General features: G+C 51.0%; 1 long non-coding RNA gene across 1 annotated transcript; it reads right to left on the bottom strand.

The window, feature by feature from the left end:
- Positions 1–886: 886 nt before the first annotated feature.
- LOC141078218 (uncharacterized) lies at positions 887–6,243 on the bottom strand. Its single transcript, XR_012227717.1, has 3 exons — positions 5,769–6,243; positions 1,501–1,719; positions 887–1,179 (listed from the first exon to the last, which is right to left on the bottom strand). It is a non-coding gene; the product is annotated as an uncharacterized lncRNA (long non-coding RNA).
- Between the last annotated feature and the right edge of the window lie 490 nt (positions 6,244–6,733).

Here is a 6,733-nt window from a genome sequence, read left to right as displayed (position 1 = left end):
ATGCTATTAAATATTGCATGTGACACCACAGCCTCATGTTCTTTTATGATTCAACCCACCTCTTTTTTGGGAAACATGGACCAATGATTCTTCATAATTGTAGTGTGCAAAATCCTACAAAAAATAAAGACATCTTAGGCTGTGTGCACACGCTGCGGATTTTGCTGCGGTTCCGCAGCGGTTTTGGCCGCTGCGGACCCGCAGCAGTTTTTGCTGCGGTGTACAGTACCATGATTCCCTATGGGAATCAAAAACCGCAGTGCAGACGGTGCGGAATTTTCCTCGCGGATTATCTGCGGTTTTCAATCCGCAGAAAGAATTGACATGTCAATTCTTTCTGCGGATTCTCCTGCGGTTTGCCATCTCCTCCATTGAGGAGATGAAAAACCGCAGGGCAAAACCGCAGAGCAATCCGCAGGTAAAACCGCAGGTCTTTTGACCTGCGGTTTCACCTGCGGATTTTACAAAATCCGCGCGGATGAATCCGCACATAATCCGCAGCATGTGCACATAGTTAAGGACAAGGAATCTGGGTCAATTCGAATTGTACTTCAGAGCATGTGCCATTTTGAAGCCTCTCTGTAAAAAATGCTATAAATTATAGGAAGCATGCTCATCAACACATGTACTATTTGCCAGTGCGCTTTTCCTACTATGCCATTCATTTAGGACTTCTGGTAATTTGTAGGTGAAAAAATTGTCAAAGTCCTAAATTAATGGGATTCATCATAGGGAGCTAAGCGATTATATCTCCGTGGCTGATGCACACAGAATCTAGATCTTTAACAGGGTGAGTACAGAGTCTCCCACAAATTTTAAGACCCTCACTGCCCTGCAGTGACTTGAATTCCAGAGAAATTTGCCCAAAACGGACCACCCTTATCCACTTTCCAATGCATATCTATGAGAAAAAAAATGCCCAAAATCTGGGGTCACTGCTCTGCCTTCATAAGCCCTGGACACTAGCGCTTTTAGGGGAAGAAAGCCCAGGCACTGCACTTCAAATAGACACCAAAACCGGGTTGCTGATTTATGTACTTACAGTTTGTCTCTCAGCCATCTTTCCTCGTAGGCAGTTTGAAAGCAAGTAAAGACATGCCCCATATTCAAATCCTCACCTCAACTTCCTCCTCATCATGATTGGCTGTGCTGTCACTACTCAAGTTTAAGAACACACCCCTTAAAGAAATAGAAAAATAAATATTGAGTTAAACAATAAAAGGATTCGAACCCTAGTCACTGCAAGAAAAAGGCAGCTCCACGTCTTCTTGTGCCACCTAGGTACAAGAGGAAGTGTAACCACCTAATCAAAGTGGTATCTCCGTTCCATTTAAATTACTATATCGAGATCCGGGTAACAGCCGCATACACGCCCCGTTCGTTAACCAGGCCTTGACCATCCAATTTGCATTGAACCTTGGGTGCCGGAGGTCTTGGTCTCATTTCTCTGGAACCACAATTTGCAGCCACATGCTTTTGGTGTCTATTTGAAGGGCACACCTTGGGATTTCTTCCCGTAAAAGGGCTAGCATCAGACCATTGAACCCTCGAAGTTTTGGCATGTTTTTCTTGTAGACATGCATTGGAAATCGATCATATCTCCGTGGCGGTGGCAGTCGGCCACTAGATCTTTCGGAGGGTGAGGGCACGGTGCCCCCCCCACACATTTCAGGGCCCCCTCTTCTCGCTGGCACTTTTGGAGAATATCATTCATTTTGCCTAAAACAAAAGTAAAACGCCACATTAAATCGAAAACCACTAACGCAACGTGGAAAAAAAGCACGCCATTGTTTTCTGGGTGAAATTCTCTATTCGATTGACATATCACATGCCAGGGGGAAAATGTTTCGCACCCCCCGCTCCCTGTCAAAATGGCCGACGTTTTCATCTTTTTGCTGGGTAGCTCCGCAGCCTAAGCGCACAGTGACGAGCCACTTTGGGGGATGAAAACCGAGGGAATTCCCCAGATTTTAAGACCCGTTTCGCCCGGCTGCGACTTGCAGTTCCGGAGAACCTAGGCCCTGGCTCTGAGGACCACCACTCCCGTGCCGTAAGCGCCAGACATTAGTCGCTCCCAGGGTGGACTGCTGAGAGTCTCCGCTACGAAAAAGACACCAAAACTGGGTTGCTGTGACTTGTGGTTCAAGAGAAACAGACCCAGAACCGCGAGCTCCCCCCACGTTCCATCCAAAGGATAGTATCGAGAGCCCGGTAACACACGTAGTATATTCACGTTTCATATTGGAATATTGTCCAGGATGCCTCCTACAAACAGAGACATCACTTGTCCCCCTGCTGCCCAGGGAATTTGATTTCTGGGGTCAGTGCATGGCTGTCCATTGATAAAAAAGGATCCTGGTGGTGCAGGCTTGAGGGTGAACAAATGCCCAACAGAGCAGCACACAGCCCCAATAAATGTTCCCTCACATCAGTCTGGTAATTAGCTTTCAAATGACACCCAAGTGGCCCCTCTGGCTTTACCAGAAGTCGCACCAGGGGCCCAATATCTGATTTGGACAGCAGATTTGAAAAGACATTTTGAGGCCTTGGGTCGGTTTTGAGCTTCTGAAACCTCACAATTACCCAGCAGAAGGTACCAGGCCAACCAAACTTGGCAGGAATATTGTCCAGGATGCCTCCTTCAAACAGAGACATCACTTGTCCCCCTGCTGCCCAGGGAATTTGAATTCAGGGGTCAGAGGATGGCTGTCCACTGATGAAAAGGATTCAGGTGGTGAAGGCCTGAGGGGGAACAAATGCCCAACAGAGCAGCACACAGCCCCAATAAATGTTCCCTCACATCAGTCTGGTAGTTAGCTTTCAAATGACACCCCAGTGGTCCCTCTGGCTTTAACAGAGGTCGCACCAGGTGCCCAATATCTGATTTGGACAGCAGATTTGAAAAGACATTTTGAGGTCTTGGGTCGGTTTTGAGGTTCTGAAACCCCACAACTACCCAGCAGAAGGTACCAGGCCAACCAAACTTGGCAGGAAAATTGTCCAGGATGCCTCCTACAAACAGAGACATCACTTGTCCCCCTGCTGCCCAGGGAATTTGAATTCTGGGGTCAGAGCATGGCTGTCCATTGATGAAAAGGATCCTGGTGGTGCAGGCTTGAGGGGGCACAAATGCCTAACAGAGCAGCACACAGCCCCAATAAATGTTCCCTCACATCAGTCTGGTAATTAGCTTTAAAATGACACCCCAGTGGCCCCTCTGGCTTTACCAGAAGTCGCACCAGGGGCCCAATATCTGATTTGGACAGCAGATTTGAAAAGACATTTTGAGGCCTTGGGTCGGTTTTGAGGTTCTGAAACCCCACAACTACCCAGCAGAAGGTACCAGGCCAACCAAACTTGGTAGGAAATCAAATTCGATGGGGAGCAGGGGGAAAAGTGATGTCTCTGTGAGGCATCCTGTCAAAATCAGATATTGGGCCCCTGGTGCGACTTCTGGTAAAGCCAGAGGGGCCACTGGGGTGTTAATTGAAAGCAAATTACCACACAAATGTGAGGGAACATTTATTGGGGCTGTGTGCTGCTCTGTTGGGCATTTGTGCCCCCTCAAGCCTGCACCACCAGGACCATTTTTATCCATGGACAGCCATGCTCTGACCCCCTGAAATCAAATTCCATGGGGAGCAGGGGGACAAGTCATGTCTCTGTATGTAGGTGGCATCCTGGACAATATTACTGCCAAGTTTGGTTGGCCTGGTACCTTCTGCTGGGTAGTTGTGGGGTTTCAGAACCTCAAAACCGACCCAAGGCCTCAAAATGTCTTTTCAAATCTGCTGTCCAAATCAGATATTGGGCCCCTGGTGCGACATCTGGTAAAGCCAGAGGGGCCATTGGGGTGTGGTTTGAAAGCTAATTACCAGACTGATGTGAGGGAACATTTATTGGGGCTGTGTGCTGCTCTGTTGGGCATTTGTTCCCCCTCAAGCTTGCACCACCAGGATCCTTTTCATCAATGGACAGCCATGCACTGACCCCTGAATTCAAATTCCCTGGGCAGCAGGGGGACAAGTTATGACTCTGTTTGAAGGAGGCATCCTGGAGAATATTCCTGCCAAGTTTGGTTGGCCTGGTACCTTCTGCTTGGTAGTTGTGGGGTTTCAGAACCTCAAAACCGACCCAAGGCCTCAAAATGTCTTTTCAAATCTGCTGTCCAAATCAGATATTGGGCCCCTGGTGCGACTTCTGTAAAATCCAGAGGGGCCACTGGGGTGTCATTTGAAAGCTAATTACCATACTGATGTGAGGGAACATTTATTGCGGCTGTGTGCTGCTCTGTTGGGCATTTGTTCCCCCTCAAGCCTGCACCACCAGGATCCTTTTCATCAATGGACAGCCATGCTCTGACCCCAGAATTCAAATTCCCTGGGCAGCAGGGGGACAAGTGATGTCTCTGTTTGTAGGAGGCATCCTGGACAATTTTCCTGCCAAGTTTGGTTGGCCTGGTACCTTCTGCTGGGTAGTTGTGGGGTTTCAGAACCTCAAAACCGACCCAAGGCCTCAAAATGTCTTTTCAAATCTGCTGTCCAAATCAGATATTGGGCCCCTGGTGCGACTTCTGGTAAAGCCAGAGGGGCCACTGGGGTGTCATTTGAAATCTAATTACCAGACTGATGTGGGGAAATATTTATTGGGGCTGTGTGCTGCTCTGTTGGGCATTTGTTCCCCCTCAAGCCTGCACCATTAGCCGGCTCTCACTGTTGAATGTGACATACTGAGGATGAGAGCCGGCTAGCCTAAGCGCACAGTGACGAGCCACTTTGGGGGATGAAAACCGAGGGAATTCCCCAGATTTTAAGACCCGTTTCGCCCGGCTGCGACTTGCGGTTCCGGAGAACCTAGGCCCTGGCTCTGAGGACCACCACTCCCGTGCCGTAAGAGCCAGACATTAGTCGCTCCCAGGGTGGACAGCTGAGAGTCTCCACTACGAAAAAGACACCAAAACTGGGTTGCTGTGACTTGTGGTTCAAGAGAAACAGACCCAGAACCGCGAGCTCCCCCCCACGTTCCATCCACAGGATAGTATCTAGATCCCGGTAACATACGTGGTATAGCCACGTTTCTTACCCAGACCTCGACTTGCCTGATGGCATTGGCATGTCGAGAACCGGGTAACGACCGTGGCAAATGGCCGTCGCTTACCGGGCCCTCGACGTGCCAATTGGCATGGAAGGGGAGATTTTTCGGAGGGTGAGGGCACGGCGCCCCCCCACATTTTAGGGACCACTCTTATCACAGGCACTGAGTGAGACTGCCAGGGACTCTGCGGCACTGCCAGGGACTCTGCGGCACTGCCAGGGACTCTGCGGCACTGCCAGGGACTCTGCGGCACTGCCAGGGGGCAGGTTGTCAGGGGCTGCAGGAGCCCGGGGGCAGGTTGTCAGGGGCTGCAGGAGCCCGGGGGCAGGTTGTCAGGGGCTGCAGGAGCCCGGGGGCAGGTTGTCAGGGGCTGCAGGAGCCCGGGGGCAGGTTGTCAGGGGCTGCAGGAGCCCGGGGGCAGGTTGTCAGGGGCTGCAGGAGCCCGGGGGCAGGTTGTCAGGGGCTGCAGGAGCCCGGGGGCAGGTTGTCAGAGGGCGGAGGAGGCTGTGGCAGGCCGCAATGCTGTGTAGGACGCTGTGTGGTGCTGGAGAGTGCTACAGAGCCACACAGCTCTCTGGTGTCATGACAGGTGACTGTATATACATGTATACACATACATGAATGTACGTGTCATGACAGCTACTTTGACGATACGTACATGGATTTTTACTTACCCAAACAAAGGATGAAGAGGCTAGCTGGTCCACATTATGATGGAGGCCGGAGAGCATCGTCCCTCCATCGTGATGTCGTCCAGCAGGGAAATTTGTTGTCCTTGCCACATGGAGCCAGTTCAGTCTCTGAGATGCCTTGTTAACTAGTTGAAAAAAAAAAAGGAAATTATTGAATTTTAAAATTATTTTTATTCTAAATCCTATTAATTCTATTAATACATTAAATATGAATCTTCATCCATGAGTGTATGGTTCCAGCAGACACAGCGCGCGGTGGCGGCTTCCTCAAGTGTTACCTGTGGGTTATGCTCTGTTAGCTAATGACAAACAGGGAAAGAAAAAAAAATGAATTATCGAATTATTGTATTTTACTATTATTTCTATTCTAAGCCCTGCTAGTGTTCACAGCAGTGATAACACAGCCCCCTGCATGTCAGCTCACCCTCCCACCCACCGGGACAGCCTGTATCCCCGCCGTGCCCCCCACAGCTGACCCCATATACTGTGCTGAGCATCCCCTCCCTCCACCCCACCGGGACAGCCTGTATCCCTGCCATGCCCCACACAGCTGACCCCATACACTGTGCTGAGCTTCCCCTCCCCCCACCCCACCGGGACAGCCTGTATCCCTGCCATGCCCCACACAGCTGACCCCAAACACTGTGCTGAGCTTCCCCTCCCCCCACCCCACCGGGACAGCCTGTATCCCTGCCATGCCCCACACAGCTGACCCCATACACTGTGCTGAGCTTCCCCTCCCCCCACCCCACCGGGACAGCCTGTATCCCTACCATGCCCCACACAGCTGACCCCATACACTGTGCTGAGCTTCCCCTCCCCCCACCCCACCGGGACAGCCTGTATCCCTGCCATGCCCCACACAGCTGACCCCATACACTGTGCTGAGCTTCCCCTCCCCCCACCCCACCGGGACAGCCTGTATCCCTGCCATGCCCCACACAGCT

This window comes from Dendrobates tinctorius, unplaced genomic scaffold (assembly GCF_039654945.1).
Source record: "Dendrobates tinctorius isolate UK_male_01 unplaced genomic scaffold, ASM3965494v1 ptg000517l, whole genome shotgun sequence".
NCBI lineage: Eukaryota > Metazoa > Chordata > Amphibia > Anura > Dendrobatidae > Dendrobates > Dendrobates tinctorius.
The sequence above is the reverse complement of the archived record's forward strand: the minus strand, read 5'-3'. Positions and strand labels throughout refer to the sequence as shown.